Consider the following 17509-nt stretch of genomic DNA (forward strand, 5'->3'; position numbering starts at 1 on the left):
GTCTTTCTGTCCCCTCTTCTGCAACTGCCCCTGAGCCTTGAAGGGGAAGCAGGATACAGATGTCCTGTTTGTGGCCGAGAACTCCACAAACACACTCTGCACTTGTGAGTTTCTGTGCTCACTACTGTCTGCTGCACAAAGGAACTCCTCCAACAAGGTCAGAGAGCCCTGCTAAGCTGTGGGGTGGAGATACAAAGTAAGGGGCAGTAGCCTGCCCTAAAAATGGCCACACCCATGGAGAGCCTGTGGATCCTGTCTGTAGAAAAGGACTGTTTCATGTTTTGCATGCCATGGCCAGTCATGGATCTCAGACCCCAGCTACTTAAGGTTGACAGCTGCTGCTCTCATGCAGGGGTCAGCCTTGATAGGAATTCACCCCATTTTCCTTCCAGCTCCTCACATCCCATCTTCTCAGTCTCCCATTCACCATCGTCATTTGTAAAGAACTTATACAAGGGGTGCTGTCTGGGTGTCTGGGAAGTTGGATATTCTGTTTGAATGCAATGACACTTATGGTGTGGGGTCACACGAGCTTACCCGGGAAAGTCAGCCAATGTTTGGTGCCTTGGATAATCTACTTTTCTACGGGACTTGGGTTTTTTTTGTTTTGTTTTGTTGTTTGTTTTTTGCAAGGATAGACTATTTACAGGTACCATATTTCTGGTCGGGTCAACAGGATTTCAGAAGAACCTCTCACTTCCCCATTGATCTGGAAGGAGGTTCTTCACTGGGTGATGTATGGTTTCCTGGTCCCTCTCTGTATGAGGCGCGCCTCTGTGTAAGTAAGCCCCTTTCCCTGGGCTGCAGGAAGATTTGATGTGCAGATTCTGTCCGCCAAGGACAACAGTCAATCTCCGGGGGGGAGGGGGGGGGTGACAGTGCTCCTGGCTGCCCAGCACACTCCACCTACACAGCACAGAGGTGAGCAGCTGTCTCAGTCCTGATCAATGTGTCTGTCACTGAGATTGTGCTGTGGATGTACCTCACTCCGGAAAGCCAATCTGCCTTTCCCTGCCAGCATCAGCCCAGAAGGCCACCCCGGCCTCTGGGCTCTGGCGGTGAGTCAGCAGTGCTGGGACCTGCTTTCCTGGCGCTCAGAGCCCATCTGCTCCAGCTTACCCAGACCCCAGAGGATGAGAAGAGAGATCAGTGTTGAGCCAACCCCATTCCTCCTAGTGTGCCCATCCATGCTGGTGGATGAGGCTGTGTTACAGCTCATCTGGAAGTGAGATATTCCTTGTGGTGGTATTCTAATTGTACTGAAATGTGATTTTGATTGTATGTTAATAAATAAAGTTGCCCGGGGGTCAGAGCTATTAGAGCCATAGAAAGAGTGTGGTGGTGGTGGTGCATGCCTTTAATCCCATAGATCTCTGTGTGTTCAGGGATACAGCCAGCATTGGAGACATATGCCTTTAAGACCTGGGGGGCTGTACATACAGACAGTGACGAGGCAGTCACGTGTTTGGGTTTACAACCAATGAGAAAGCAGATCAAAAGACTATGAAAAGACATACACACAGGAAATAGGTCTCTTTCAGAGAGCTAGGACCACCACAGGAGGAAGGGTGAGATTTTAACTCTGAGCTCTGACCTCTCGGCTTTCTCTTTTACATTGGTTCTGTGTTTCTTATTTAATAAGACGGTTGGTTACATCTACAATTCCTCACGAGTTATCCACCTGATTTTATGATGCTGATTCACCCTCTGGGTAACAGTTGAATCAGCCTTGAACTTGCTACACATTAGGCTGATGGGCCAGTGACTTCTGGGGATCTGTTTCGTCTTGCCTGTCCTGGGATCATAAGCATGTGCCACCATACCCAGCTTTTTCACATGGGATGCAAACTCAGGTCCTTGTGCTTGAACGAGGACTACTGTCTGAGCCATCTCTCTAACGCGGCTGATTCAGTCGGGGAGAAAACTTGTGGTTCTCCACAGATGACCTAAGTCTGCCTTGAATGTGCTGACTTCCAGCTCTTCCCAGCTCTCCCTGCCTTACTGCCTCTGTGGATCCTACTGTCCTCCTTCCCCTCCCTTTTCTGGTGGTGTTCAGTCTGAGGACAAATTGGCATCAGAGTCAGTCACCCACTGGGTCTCTGCACCCACACAGGTACCCTGTCCCGGCATCCAGAGTCAAACTGTCCAGCCCAGTGTTCACAAATTTCCAAGTCCGATATGGTTTGAAAGCTGAGATGTTACCACAGTGAGAAACTTTTATTAGTTATCATTCTTTTTCAATTCTAATCTAGAAGCTATTGGCCACCTGGCACTTTGAAGATTTTTCAAGCCATTAGACACAAGAACTATTCTGAGCCTGTATCTGCTGACTTCCAAATACTGATAGCTCCTAAATTTTCTTAACTGCACACTGTTGATCTTTGTAGCGCTTCCTAGCCTGTTCGGTGCTCACATTTCTACGGCTTAGTTGCCCCCGTTACAGTTTGGAAAAGGAAATCCAGTGTACTAACAGTTGTCCCTGGTTGGTGCCAGAGGACCCTACTCTCCAAGGAGAGATTTGCTGTCCCTGAATGCCCGGGAAAGGCCCCGGGGGGCTTTCAGAACTCACCTGTAAGGGGAGATGAGGGCACTGTTTCAGCAGCATGGGTTTATGGTGCACCTCATGGGCCTGCTGGCGGAAGAATGAGTCTTTCGTGACCATTGGGGTCAATGTTGCACACAATGAAGGATGCCACCACCCCACAGAGTGACACATGAATGCAGGCATGGCTCCAGTCCTCGGAGGACCTGGTGGGAATTGGGAGGAACTCGCTGGGTGTGCGTCCCTAGGGCTTAGCCTCTGGCTAGGATTTCAGAGGCTGCTAAAGCCCTCCCTAAGCTTCATGGAGTGAGGCTCACTGTGCTAGGTGTTGATTTGGCTGTAACAAAAGCCCACTTTCCCTGAGTCAAAACATTTAGGCATGTATAATGTAAAAGTCCAAACCAGTAGAAGGCCTGCGTTAATAGGATGGTTCTGTGTGGGGGACCGGCCCCCACCATTGTTTACCCCAGGGACTAGTAAGGAATAAGGAATAAGAGACTTAATTAGAAATTGAGGGGAGAGAAAACACAGGAGAGCCTCGGGTGGGCCTGGATCCTTATCCACCGGCCCAGAACTTTATTCCAAAGGTCTATTTATAACAATGCCAAGGGATGGAGCAAAAGAACCCTCCCCCTTACTACTTACAGTCAAGTGCAGACCTTCCCAAACACCTGGTACCCAGGCCCGTGGTCCAATCAACCTCTTATGCAGTCCTGCTGGGTACAGCCACTAGGAAACCTAGTGGGCTCCGACAGTTCTGAGTTCATGGACGTAGGTTCTTTTTGTCGTCTGCTTCACCAGTCACCAAGTGTCGCCCTCACTGCCATGGACAAAGTCTGCTCACCACTCCGTTCCGAGGCTGCACCCCTAGGAGGAAGAAGAGAATGCACTGGAAGTTGCCACATTCTTTCCACTGTCTCCCTTGCTCAGGCTCACACAGCCTGTCCTCAGCTGCAGGGAAGGTGGGAAGAGGACAGCAGAGACATCTGATGGGCGATGTCATAAGTACCCACTCGGGGACTCCAGCACAATGTAGCCTCAAGTATGGGGGACGAGAAGAAGACAGAGCGCCATGTGTATGCTTCTTGGTAAAGGAGGCTGTGTCTCATTAGCCTGGTCCTTACGGTATTACCACAGTGCCCAACACACAACAGATTGACCAATAATCACCTACCTATAATTCACAAATTCATACAGGATTTGAGCGCTATCACTTACCTGTGAGGTCACTTTTGTAGAGGTCATGGGTGAATTTGAATAACAGTTTAACGGAAGTGACGTTCATATATATTGTCTCTAAGTCAGTCTATGTTGCATAGGCCCTAATTCATCAACGTCAGCCATTTTTTATGCTTTTAAACTTTCACTGACTTCAAGTCCGTGGGAGTGGGGACACCTATAGCACATTCTTCCACCCACCATAATTTATGGGTAGAAGGAGAAAGGATGGGATTCCTGAGGGAAGATAAAAACCCCACGGCCACAGCGACAGTGGAGGGTAGGTGTCCACTTCTAGAGGTTCCACCATTATTAGAGGTTGGGGACCAGCGTTTATAAAGAGCCAGTGGAAAGAGGTGCTGGGTTCTCTCCATCAACTAGGTGGAAAAATAAATGAGGGATTTACTGGGTGGGTCTTAAGTCGAGATGAAGCCCACATAGCCAGTCCTTTGTCCCAGCTGAGTCCGGTCTGGAATGCCTTCATTTGATCCCGATTCCTCTCATAGACTCGAGAGCAGCACCCGGCAATGGCCTAGGAAGTCGGACCCCCAGCCTGTCTCCTCTGCGTCATCTTCGTGGACACACTGTGTGTCAATGGTCTGCCTACTTGTCTCCATCCCCAGACCGCTCATCCCACTTGAGCACTCAGGTGATTGGCAGTTCCTGTCCGTACTAAGTTTCCAGCTACCAGATAAACTGATAACCTGTCTCTGGGATTAATTTCATAAAAGATGTCACTCGTCAAGAGGTCATACGCTCTTTGGTGACTCAAAAGCCTAAAGCCTAAAATCTAACGGGCGAGGAAATGGCTACCTGCTTCTCAGCGAGGCGCAGCTGGAACTTGCCTGATAATTCCAGCAGGTGGCGCCCTTGCCCTCTCGCGCTCGTCTTGGCCTAGAAAGGAAAACAAAAGACCAGAGTGGGGAAGGTGAGGCAGGAACAGACCTCCCCCAGAACCCCAGCTGGGGAGAGGCTACCTGTAAAAGAAGTCCTCAGATCAAGGCCTGTGACTTCCAGTTATACCCCCAGGGCAACCAAGGTTGGAAGAAGAGGTAGAGGGTAGGCAGTGCAGACGCCCAGGGAGCCCTTAAGGACATCCATCCCTCTGTATCTGGTTTCCTGAGGTAGTGCCTACTGCCTCCTTGCGGCTTCTGCCACAGGCTAGTAGATCCTGTCCGTTCACACTCATCAGCTGCAGCTTCTCTAAACAAGGTTTGTTAGTGGTGACCACAGGGTCGGGGTCCGGCCAACAGTGGAGACAGGACGGATGCAAGTTCGGGGTGGCTCGGACTAAGTCTCAACCTCTTCACCGGTGTAAGAGAGAGATCAAGCTTAACTCTTCCTGACAACCCAGCCTGGAGCGGATGAATTATGTATGACGGTATCTGAGTGGAGGAAGATGCCCATCAATGTTGGTTAAACTTCTATGTGCCAGCCAGGTAAGCCCTCCCTGTGTGGGCAGGAAGCTCTTGAGTTCTGATGGGTGACCGCGAGGTCTGATGTGCGGGGTGTGGTGGTGAGGAGCCCCAGGGAACTCCATCTGGATTCCCTTGCCTTTGGGCTCAGCAGAAGCTTCCTCCTCCCCCCCCCCTCTGCTGTAGGCATTGTCTGAATAGAGTCAAATGGCATTCCCCTGCCCCATGTTCTTAATGGCTCCTTAATGCCCGCAGAATGAAGGCTAAACTCAGAATTGATACTCAGTGTCCTTCCTAACCTGATTTCCACTTACATTTTTAAGCTCTTGGAACAAAAACTAAAGAAATGGCTTAAATCTGAATTAACAGTGTAAAGTCCAGGAGCTGGAGGGGGTGGAGGTTGTAGGTAATGAACATGGACAGGTCTGAGTACCAAGAAGGGAAGCTCTCCACTCCCACCCCCTCACATTCTCTCTCTCTCTCTCTCTCTCTCTCTCTCTCTCTCTCTCTCTCTCTCTCTCTCTCGCTCTCTTACTGTGTAAGGGAGTATCCTGCTATAGAGCTCAGGCTGGCTTCAAATCCATGAGTCTCCTGCCTCAGCTTCTTCCGAGGGCATGGTGACTTGTCCTCTTGATGTGTCTTCCCTAAAGTACAGAGTCTAGTTTTTGCTTATTATTTTGTCCCTAGCACCCAGCATGGATGAACGAGAATGAATGAATGAATGAATGAATGAGTGTCCTGGGAGTGCCATGGGTTGACTAAGCCACTTTGTCCAGTGTTCACTAGCCCCTGACCTTTGCTAACCTGAGAAGCTGGAAAGAACAGTGCAGCCAATGAGAAAAGCAGTGCCCCAAACAGAGCAGCCGTGGTCCAGCAGCAGGTGACAAGGAAGGCAGCCCTGTTGGGCCCACAGCCTCCCAGAATGCTCCATCCTAAACCTCCCAGGAAGGTGACCCTGGCTGCAGGACTCTGGTCAGCCAGGGGGCGAGCCTGTCTAGCCATCTGTTTCCCAGGATACCGTTTCCCGGGCACAGATGGTACCCAGAACTTCCTCACCATGTCAGTCAGCTGTGGAGGACGCCGCATGGCTGAGGCTCAGCCTGGTCTCTTTCGACCCCATTTTCTCCACTCCCCTCCATATGGTGGTTTCATTTCAGTGTTTTCCAAAAAGAACTGCTTCATCTGGCTGGCTGCTCAGCATCTCACAGGTGGAAATCCAGAGCATGTGGGGGAGGTTAAAAAGCACTTTTTCGCTCTGTCTTTTTTTTTCCCACCCCAAATTGGGGATTGAACCAAGGGCTTTGCACGTTGGACAAACGCTCTACCACAGAACCCACAGAACCCCAGGGCCCTTGTCATTGCTTGCTTAGGAGGGGTATCTGTTTCCGTTACCACCCTGGGCATCCCCGTTTCTCACCTGGAATCCGGGACCAGCCTTGAATCAGGCCGCCTGCTTGTTCTCCTCAAATTCAGCCTTTCCAGCACTCTCCAGGGTGCCAACCCACAGCAGGACAGAAAGACTGGAGAAGGGGAAGGGGAAGGAGGCCCGGAGCTGCAGTTCTGTTGGAGTCTCCCAGCTGCTGACAGTTAAGAACTCTGAGATAATACTGTGAAGGTTTACATAGAGACAATACTCCTCTTTCATAGAGGCATTTCAAATAAGAGTGTTAAAATATCAATAAGTCTTACTTCAGCCTAAGCCAGCCTTTGAGTTTGGCCTTATTCCCTTCCCATAGGCAAACCTGCAATTTTTCTAGGAATCCCACAAGAGACCCCGTTAACAATAAAAGGCATGTCAAGTCCCGCTGTGCAGCCCTTGTGACCGTGGTTTCTTAAGAGATGGTCCTCTCCAAGGCACCTCTGGAGCAGCCCTATAATCATCTCATGTATTAGAAGAGAAGGAATCGGGGAGTGGAGGTCTTAGTAGTTGGGAGCTACCTAAATAGTATTTACGGTTGCTGATGAGACATTTGTGTGTGAGTCTCCCTTGAGAAGTCCACACTGGCACTTGAGTCTGCCCACCCCCCTCCAACATCCCTCTTTTTATTAACCCTAGACACAAATGTTTGTTGAAATATCTTCCTAATAAAATCCAGCTCCATTTCATACCAGCTCATCCTGAAATTCTTTTCTGGGGCAAATCAAGAATCCCAGTGTGGTGGTTTGAAAGAAAATGGCCCCCAAAGGGAGTGGCACTATTAGGAAGGAGGTGTGGCCTTGGAAGAAGTGTGTCACTGTGGGCACAGGCTTTGAGGTCTCTTTTCTCAAGCTTCACTCAGTGTGATAGTCAGTTAACTTCCTGTTGCCTGCAAGCCAAGATGTAAAGACTCAGCTCCCGCATGAGGATGTCTGTCTGCACGCTACCACGCTCCCTGCCATGATGATAATGGACTGAGCCTCTGAAACTGCAAGCCAGCCACCCACTTAAATGTTTTCTTTATAGGAGTTGCTGAGGTCATGGTGATTCCTCACAGCAATAAAAACCTTAGCTAAGACACCCAGCTTTGCCTGAAGAAGCCTCTGGAAAGCATTCCTTGGGCTGCAAAAGTAGCGTCATGGGCTGTGTCTCTGGTCCATGGCCATACAACTATGCACAAAGCTGGTTTTCTGTTACCCTCCAAACCTGGTCTCACCTGCCCAGGGTTCTTTACCTTAGTAAATTACAGCCCCAACCAGAAATGTGGACCACTTCCCTGCTGCCTCTCCTTCTCAGCCTCAGGCTCATCCTCAACTGTTTAAATGCATGGGCACACACCCTGATGGTCCTATCTCTTAATGCACTCCCCACAATCCATTCTTCTTTATCTATGTACCCATGTTGTCACGGCACAGATCATCCATCAGCCTCTGCCTCCCAATATCCTGTTGCTCCCCATCACCTCACTCCCCTGCCTCTGTCAGTTCCAGGGTCCCTTTGTATATTTCTAATCCCAGAGTCTTTGTATGCCCTATGCCCACCCCCATATCTGCACCTGGACAGTCTTTTCCTGCTTTTCAAAAGAGTGGCTTCTTTTCATTTTTCAGGGCTCATCTAGAGGGCCATTTCCTCAGAGAAACTCCAAAGCAACACTGTCTGAAGACAGTTCCTCTCTATATTTCCAGGCCCTGTTCCCCACCCATCTAAAATAAAGTTCTACTAATTCATTGAGTTTACATGTATTCTAAGTTATTTTCCATGCTCATTGTAGGCTGGAGCAGCTGTGCTTTCTAGTCTGGTGACCTTTGTGCTGTCTGTGTGGCCAGAGATTTTCTGGCACAAGATCCTTCCCCAGACACTTATCACAGATTTGTTTTTCTCCCTCAACCTATAAGCTTTACAGAGAGTTTTTAATGTAGTCACATCTGATCTGTGTTTAGCTTACTTTGCTCTTCAGAGATTTGTGTATTTTTTGTTGCGTACACAGGATCGAGCTTTCACCAAATTGTGCTGTGCTTAAATAACCCTAAAATAAACCACTTGGGGTCAGACTCCCAAAGTGTGAAACACTAGCAACCGAGTCACATCGAGCCAAACTGCCTTCTTGCCTCTCATGGTGGCTCGTCATTCTGCTGGCCATGAAGGTTGCAGAGACCCCTGTGCCATGGGAGCAGTGTTTATGTTATACCCTGAATTTGTTCAACCAGAACCTTCCCTGAGCAAAAAGTCCAGCAGCCCTTAGCTTCTGTTTTCTGTAACTTACCCAAGATTCACAAATTAGGGTGCTGAGAGTCCTCCAGCTGACTGATGCTTTGGATTTGATGCTAAACTCTCTGATTTCTTCTACCTGCCTGCTGCCCCATCTCATTTCATCTGCTTCCGTCCACAGGGTCAGAACCCTGGACCCCAGCACCAACTCCATTGCCCCGTCAATGGAAGGCAATCCATTCAGGCACCCAAGCTTCTCTTCAACAATGGAAATTAGGAAATGGAGGTAAAAATTACAAACTTGGAGAGAGCCAGAAAACAGCTGGTCCCAGTCATAGAAGAAGTCAGATAAATAACATGTACCAGGTGAGGTTGAAGGTGCGCAAGCCTGGCCCAGCAGCTCGCAGCATCATGCATATGCTTCTCCAAGCTTTGTGTCCATCACTCTAAACCAACCTCAGGTGTCTGGGGGAAGCACTAGAAAGTTGTTTTAACATCAGCTTTACCTTGCACTTGTCAAAGGTCACAGATAAAGGTCTGAGTTGGTCATGCATCTCTTTATTTCCTTGTCCCTTTGTATCATCCTTGATCCCCATCTCTGGGTAGTTATAATAGCTAATATTTATGAGCATTCATTGCAAGCCAGACATGGTTCTGAGCCTTTCATATAGTTAAAGTATATAATTCATACAACAGCTCCATGAAGTAGGAATTGTTATTCATATTTATAACAAAGAAGAAAACAGGTCTGGAAAGTAACTTTGTCCAAGGTCACACAACTAATAAAGAGAGCTGAGAGTTGCTCCCAGGCAATCTTGTTCCAGAATTTGTGGTCTTAACCCTCCACATTGTGTACCTCAAGCTAGATAATGGTGGTGAATACGCCATGGGAAATGCAAGCTCCTAGATGTTCTCTTGTCTCTGTTTGTATACTTCCTCCCCAGGGATATAGAGTACCAGGACGGGGGCCCTTCCTCCTGGCAGTCAAGTGTCCAGTCCACAACTTTCCAGAACAAAGGACACTTATGTGTCTTCATGGAATGCCTGCGGAAAAGTTAAGTGGTGGAGGAGCCGGGGTTCTGGGTGAGAGGTTACAGATCATTTTGTTTCTACTACAAATAGCAAGTGTTTGCCAAGTTCCAATCATGTGTCAGGCATGGTTTAGAGTATTTCAGATATTGGCAGGAGTAATTATGCTAGCCAGCCTCACAGATCCTCACCCCTGCAATTCTCGCCTTGTCTAGTTGCCCCCCATGCTGAGCAAAGCTGACCTGTGTGACCAAGAGATTCTGCAGAACCATTTGTGAATCCATCACCGCCTTCTCCTTGGTCTTTCGAGTGGTTCTTTTGGAACGAAGCCAGCCACCGCACAGTGAGGACATTCATACAGTCCTGTGGGGAGGCCTTTGACCAACAGCCATATGAGCAAGGCCACTGGGAAGTAGGTCTTCCATCCCAACTTGAGTCTTCAGGTAACCCAGCACCAGTCAACATGTGATACACCCTCGAGAGACAGCTTGATCCAGAACTGCCCCCAGGGGTAATCTCTGAATTCCTGACCCATACAAACGTCAAGAGATACAGAATGGTCATTGTTATTTTGTGCCACTAAGATTATTACAACTAAGCTGTCCTAACTCAATCATCACAACAACTGTATAAAATACACTTTCTTACGTGGTACAGATGAAGCAGCTTTTGAATTACTAAAGTGACTCAGCCAGAGGGGATAGAATCTCCTCTAGCTGAGGAGATTCCACCCCAGAGCCTCCCCTCTTGGAGGTCACGTGATGACGTCTCTGCTGAGAGACATCAGGTGGATGGAGCAGTTCCTAGTGCAGGGTCCCCCAAACTTGGTCAATCCTTAGAATGGCTCTATTAAAGGTGTATCATCTTCAGCACCCTTCCTAAATGTTTGTCCTGCTGGGTCTAGAACAAGGTCTTCAGGTGACTCCCTACATATGTTTTAGGGCTCACTGATCTTCTTGGAATGCCTCCTTCACAACCACGGCCACCTCATTTCTCTGAGCAGAGGAAGTTAGAAAATATTGCGGTAACCAAGGATCTCATGGTGTGATCCCCGCAGATTTATTTCTCTTTCTTGCTTTATCCAGAGACCCACTGAGCTGTCTTCCTGCATCTGAGCAGCAGCATCTGGACCACAGGGCTGTCATAATCACTACTGCAAGGCAAGGGGAAGAAGGAACGCACTGTTCGTAAGGGCCACACCAAGGTAGCATCTTCTATGCCCACCACATTCACTAGCCATATCCACTGGAATGATAGAACTGCAAGGGGGCTTCAAATATGAAGACCAAATGAATATCAGGGGAACCTCAGAAATGTCTGCCACGTCCATTATTTGATTATAATGATTACTTATCTATTTATCCACTTACTTATGCTGAGGACTGAACCCAGGGCTGTAGCATGAGAGGCAGTTCGCACCACTGAGGTACATCCCAGCCTCAGTGTTCATCTTGATTCTCAGCTAGATGAAAATTATTTGAGGTCAAGGAAGTCCTTTAATTTGTTCCAGGTTAATTCCATCCTTTAATTTGTTCTCCCGACCACTTAGTCTTTGCTGAATACATTCCTCTAGTAATACCATCACTCTACTGAAGTGAACGGAGGAACAGAGATGGTCTGACAGAGTTGAGCATACCTTGGTTTCCACACTCAGCAATGTGGGAATGAGTCTCAGTTACATTGTAGACTAGAAAAGGCTGTGACTGCCTTTGAAGGAACATAGAAACATGGATCACCATGGTCACAGAGAAAAGGCTTAAAAGCAAGAGCTGTTACCTGGTATCATGTCTTTTGGCCTTGTGAATTCTGAAAAAGAGAAGTGTTACAGACATGAATGCTGTTATAATCTACTTAACCAAGGCTGCGAGAAGGATGAACTTTCAGGGCCAGGCAAGACCCTTGAGAGGATATGCAAATATTGTGTAGGTCTGAATACATAGGGACCTTCCTACTCACCTTTTCTAATTTGTTTACAAAGGCAGGCACTCAAAGTTCTCATGGTGAGATGCTTAGCCATTAAGGATTCCAGGTGCTAACATGTACTGGGGGCTTCCTGTGTTCCAGGCAGGGCTTCAGGTGTGTATGCGTGCTTACTTCATTTCACTCTCTCAAAAACCCCATGGAGTGCTACTGTTTTCATCTGTTTTACAGGCGAGGAAGCTGGTTCTTGGAGAGGTCAAGTTGCCCAAGTTCCCACTGCCCATAAGAAGCTGAACTGTTCTTCACTCCAGAGTCCAAACCAGCCACCACCAGAGTCACAGTCACCTGGGGATATTAGAAATGCAGATCCCTGCTTTCCACCACCACCCCACCCCCATTAGACTTGCTGAGGCAAGCATGTGGTGTGTATTTACGTTTATATGTATGTGTGTATGTTCATGTCAGTGCAGGCGTATGCACAGGTATGTCTGCCTGAGTGTGGAGGCCAGAAGTCAGCCTTGGGTGCTGTTCCTCAGGTACCACTAACCCTTTTCCTCTCAGAGATGGAGTCTTTCATTGGCCTGAGATTCGCTTAGGATCCACCCACCTTTGCCTTCCCGGTGCTAGAATTACAAGCATGCCCAGCTTAAAACAAACAAACACAAACAAACAAACAAACAAACAAACGTGTTCCGGGGGTTGAACTCAGGACCTTGTGCATGCACTTTAGGGGATGAGCTCTCTCTCCTGCCCCAAACTGATTTTTAATGAGTGTTCCAGGTGTTCTCCAGCCCTGGAGAAACTGGGAGGAGTTTGCACTCTGCCATCCTTAGCTCCTCGGTCCCACCAGCAATCCTCCTGGCTCTTAGTGTAGCCAATCTTACTAAATGTGCAAACGGACACTTGCCTACGGTCAGCTTTTGTTCAAAGCCTTTTCTGCCTCTCAACATCAGAGAGCATTGGAAGGAAAACACCTACCCCAAATGATTTAGAAATGTTTTCTATGCCTTGTTGGAGTTCCCTGCATCCTCAGCTCTCCTCAAACTGGACAGCTCAGTCGTCGGAAGAGATGATCAGACAAAACTGAGTCAAGCTCCCAGTCTGTGCCTGTGAAGGTGAAGCAGAGGATGGCTGATTGTAACCTGGGGGTGCTATTTTGTTCCTTGCCAAAACCTCTGCATCTCAAACTTGTGTGCCGCCAACAGATTGGGACCTGGACTCTCTGGGCCCTCTGCCTCTGCTGGCTTTTGCCTCGCCCCGGCCCCCTTTCTGTGGTCTCCCTGATATCCAGATGGCAGCAGCAGACACAGCAGTATCGGCGGCTCCAGGCAGCAGCTCCCAGGCCAGCTGCATATTTGATTAACAAGAAAGCTGGGCAGATGCATCCTATCACAGAGGCAGTGAGAACGCACCCACCAAATGCCAGCCTCTTCCAGCACTTCCCAGCCAGGGGAAAATGTTCATGTTATGCTGATGCCTGCCTGGTAAATGATCCCATAATGACAGCCGTGGTGACTGAACACTGGCTACGGGTCAGGTATCCTGAGTTGTAAAACCCTTCGGTGGGGATCATGTATGTTGCCTAATTTACACATAAGTAGTCCAAGGCCTAGAGCAGTGGAGTAACTTATCCAAGGTGACAGAGGTGAGGAGCAGAGAAGACAGGTGCAGACGGGTCTATAGGCCTCCTCTACAGATTCAGCCACCCATTTTACTAGTGAAAATCAGGATGGTAACATTGAATTTGGGCCAAGGCTGCCAGCAGAGGCTTTTATGCAGTTAGAATTTACCTTCTAAGCCCCCTAAAAACATCCAAACAAAGGCTGCTAATGGTTCACAGCCGTTTATTGAGCAGACGTACCTTGTGGTATTTTTTTTCTGTCATGAATTCTTTTTACTAATTTACAGTTTTAAACATATTGCACTAAAAAAGTCTAGGGAGATGCCTTGGTTAGTACAGTGCTTGGTACACAAGCATGAAAATACTTAAAAGCCAAGTACGGCTTTGTGTCCCTAACTTCCAAGTCTGGGAGGGGACAGGGCAGGGACAGGCAAGTCTCTGGAGCTCGTTGGGTAGCCAGTTTTCCCCAGTCAGTGAGCCCTAGGCTGAGTGAGAGAACCTGTCTGAAAAACAAGGTGAAGACCAGTTGAGGAGGACACCAACACTGATCTTTTTGTTTGTTTGTTTGTTTTTCGACACAGGTTTTCTCTGTGTAGTTTTGGTGCCTATTCTGGATCTCACTGTAGACCAGGCTGTAGACCAGGCTGGCCTCGAACTCACAGAGATCCGCCTGGCTCTGCCTCCCGAGTGCTGGGATTAAAGGCGTGCGCCACCACCGCCTGGCACCAACACTGATCTTAAGTCTCTGCATGTACATGTACACATCCACATCTTCACCTGCACACACATGCATCTACATCTGCATGTACACACACACACACACACACACACACACACACACACACGAACATGTACTTATATCATATGCAAATGCATGCGTGCATATCATTAGAATATTAATTATGTTGGTTATTGAATTTCCTCATGCTCCCCTCGATTTGTGCTAGACAAGACTTGCTAGATCTTGCTGAACCATATAAGGTGGACGCAGAGCAAGCCAATTATTGCTCATATGTAGATGGGGACATTGAGATTGAAAGGCCTATCAGGTCATATACCCAAGCTCACACCACAAGTGTCTGGGGCCGGATTCCACCCGACCTTCTCAGGGCCCAGAGCAACTATTCTTTTCTCTTCACAAAGCCTCATTAGAACCTTTCTCCAGAGTCACTGTATCCTGTACTGTAAAGGAGGACTGTGGTTCCAGGTAGCCAGCTTGCTCTCTGGACTGTCACAGCCAGACATTTCCTGGAACGCTCCTGCTCTTGACCTACATGGCGGAGTCCGTGGTGTGCAGAGCATGCTGGCTGAGCTCTGGCCTGCAACAGCCAGGGGAAGAGAAGGAGAGGGCGTGATAACACAGCGCTCTGAGGCCTGAGGGAGGAGCTCTTCTGCCCTCCCGGAGGCTGCACTGAAGGTGTCCAGGTAGCTCTCAACCCCTCTCCCCATCTTCCTCCCTCTCTGTCCTGCCCCACACACACACACACTCACAGAGCAGCGGCGCCTGTGGGAGAAGACAAACACCAGCTCTTTGTCTCTTTTGTCCTAGGTTTCCCAGTCACCCTCTGTAAAGCCACATAATTTAGTGGATGGAAAAGGTGTAGATGTTCTGCGAGCTGATGTGTTTTTCTTCTGTTTGGGGCCTCAGCTGGGTGTTTAATGTTTCCTAGGATACCACAGGCTGTGGGGAGACTGGAAAGAGGCCTAGCTTCTGCCCCATCCATTACTGGCCATTCCATGTCTTGGCTCTGGCTGAGGGTCAGGGGGTCCAGGGCTCTCTGCAGAGGACACGTTTATTCAAGGCAGGAGCTTGGAGTGTCTTAAAAAAAAAAAAAAAACGGCAGATGATTGCTAGAGCACTGGCAGCTCGGGATTGCTTCAGAGACGCAAACATAGGACCCGGTAGCCACCTTTGTCCAAAGTAGAAGCCGTTCTCCAAGGGTGATGGAGGACTCTTCATCCCCAACACATGACATCTTTCCATCTGATGACCTGGAGTCTCTATCAGGAGGCTTGGTCATCTTCTCCAAGAATGATGACACCTCAGCTCCAAATATATTGTCATTACAAGGCTCTAGAGGTCCAGTAGTTGGTGGCCTTCTGTCTCCACCTTGAGTACAGGCTCAAGCAGGGAGGTCTTTTATGGACATCTTGTCAAGCTTCGTATTGCTTCTCACCCTTGAAACACAAAGTCTGAAGGATGTGTTGGTTCTGCTGCTATGAATGGTCAGCCTAGGAGGACCAGCCTGAATATTTAAGAAAGCAGTAGAAATAACATTGAGGTAATGTAGAGAGCCGCCATTCAAAGATGGCGCTGGCTTCCTGGCAGCCTAGTTGTAAACAACTCCATATATGGCTATGCTCTCAGGACTACGTGTCCTGTGATCCACGCATGCGCGAGTATGGTAATTGGCCTTATGTCCTCAGCCTATCCCGTGGCTCCCCGTGTTCGCATTCTGGCGGGACCCAATCACAATATGACCCATTTGCTTGATTCCCCATACAAGCAGCTGCATTTTAGTCCTTGGGGCCCCTCACCTCCTGCTCTCCCTCAATCAAGAGGCACTCCAATAAAGTGTGATCTGAGAAGAATCTTCGATTGGTGGTCGTTCTTCCTCGCTGGTCGAGGAGCTCGCCACAAGGTAAGATGTCATTTGGCTGTGTATAGTCATCTACTGACACATAATAAGTTACCCCAGAACTTGATGACTCAAAAGGGACATATTTATGATCTCATGGTTAGTGTCAATGGGGAATCCAGACACAGTTTAGCCAGAACCTTCGTATTAGATATCTCAACAACTGAAACCAAGGTGGCAGCCTCATCTGAAGACTTTGTTGGAAAATTTCCAAAGTCATGTGACATTTAGTCAGATTCCACTTTCAACTGTTGTCTACAGATTGCCCACAGCTCCTTGCTAGATGGTCCTGTCCTTCAGACAAATATAATGCAGGAAGAGAGAGAGACTATCAGCCACTCAAAGGTCATGGTCTTTTAACTTAATTATGAAGAGATACCCCAACATGTTTGTCATATTCTACTGATTAGGAGTGAATCTTGAGTCCATCCTACATCCAAGGAGAAGGACATGCACAATGGCATGAATATTAGGAGCTGGGAATCACCGATGGGTCATGTCGGCCTCTACCTACTGTAACCTGTTAGGAGTGAGCAGACCACATCTAAAAACTGTATGTCCATCTTTTGGGGGAACCCCAAACACTTGCAGTGTTTATCCTTGGGTGGCCCTGCTAGACAGTTCATGACATTGGCCATAATGAGTTGAACTATGGCGGAATGACTGAACAAAAAGGAAGCTGATAGATTTGCCCCAACAGGTCCCATTCCTTGGAATGCTTTAGAGATGAGCTCAGAGAAAGACATGGAACATTTATTTGTTTACAAAAATGTTCACGGCATTGGGTAGATGAAGTCCACACAGCAGGCATGCTCCCTGTCTTTATGCAGTAGAATAGGAAGAAGTGTTGTTCTGCACAGAGTAAAGGAAATAGGCAATGGCAAGGAAGGCCGTGATCAAGGAAATCCAGGCGTCACCATAAGAAAACATTAGTTTTAAGGGAGTGTGTTGTGGGATAGTCCTTTGGATGAGTAAGGACAAATTCAGACAGAAAAAAAAAAAAAAACCTGTAAATGGGTTACAGTATGTTTAAATATATATATAGATTTGGGAGAGAGGGGAAAAAGAGAATATATACAGTCTTAGATTTAAAAATATAGTTTTAAAATAAGGTCCTTAAAAAAGAAGTAGAGTGATAAAAACATAATAAGCCTCATAAAAATGAAATACATACAGTGAGTCTGGATACTGTATGTTATTGTGTTATTTTCAATTTTTTTTGGCTGCTAAGAGACACTGAATTGTAAAAACTGATAGATTAAACCAACCTATACATTTTAAAAATACCTTGACTTCAAAATTTAAATAAAAAGATATGTTACTTTGGGAGAGAGATTATATTTTTATTTCCACAGGAAATGAGAGGCTATGGATTGATTCTGGGTTAAAGAAAATCAAGTTTGATCAAGGAAGACCCCCTGAAATCCTGACTACAGACATGGAAAAATAAATATAAAAGAACTACAAGACATGTGATGTATATTTTACCTGTTCAAACAC

At 47.6% G+C, this 17509-nt stretch overlaps 1 long non-coding RNA gene across 1 annotated transcript; it reads left to right on the forward strand.

Moving 5' to 3' along the window:
- The first annotated feature begins 7603 nt into the window (after positions 1-7603).
- Positions 7604-12436, forward strand: LOC114710760. Its single transcript, XR_005091362.1, has 2 exons — positions 7604-10272; positions 10915-12436. It is a non-coding gene; the product is annotated as an uncharacterized LOC114710760 (long non-coding RNA).
- The last annotated feature ends 5073 nt before the right edge of the window (positions 12437-17509 follow it).

This window comes from Peromyscus leucopus, chromosome 4 (assembly GCF_004664715.2).
Source record: "Peromyscus leucopus breed LL Stock chromosome 4, UCI_PerLeu_2.1, whole genome shotgun sequence".
Lineage (NCBI taxonomy): Eukaryota > Metazoa > Chordata > Mammalia > Rodentia > Cricetidae > Peromyscus > Peromyscus leucopus.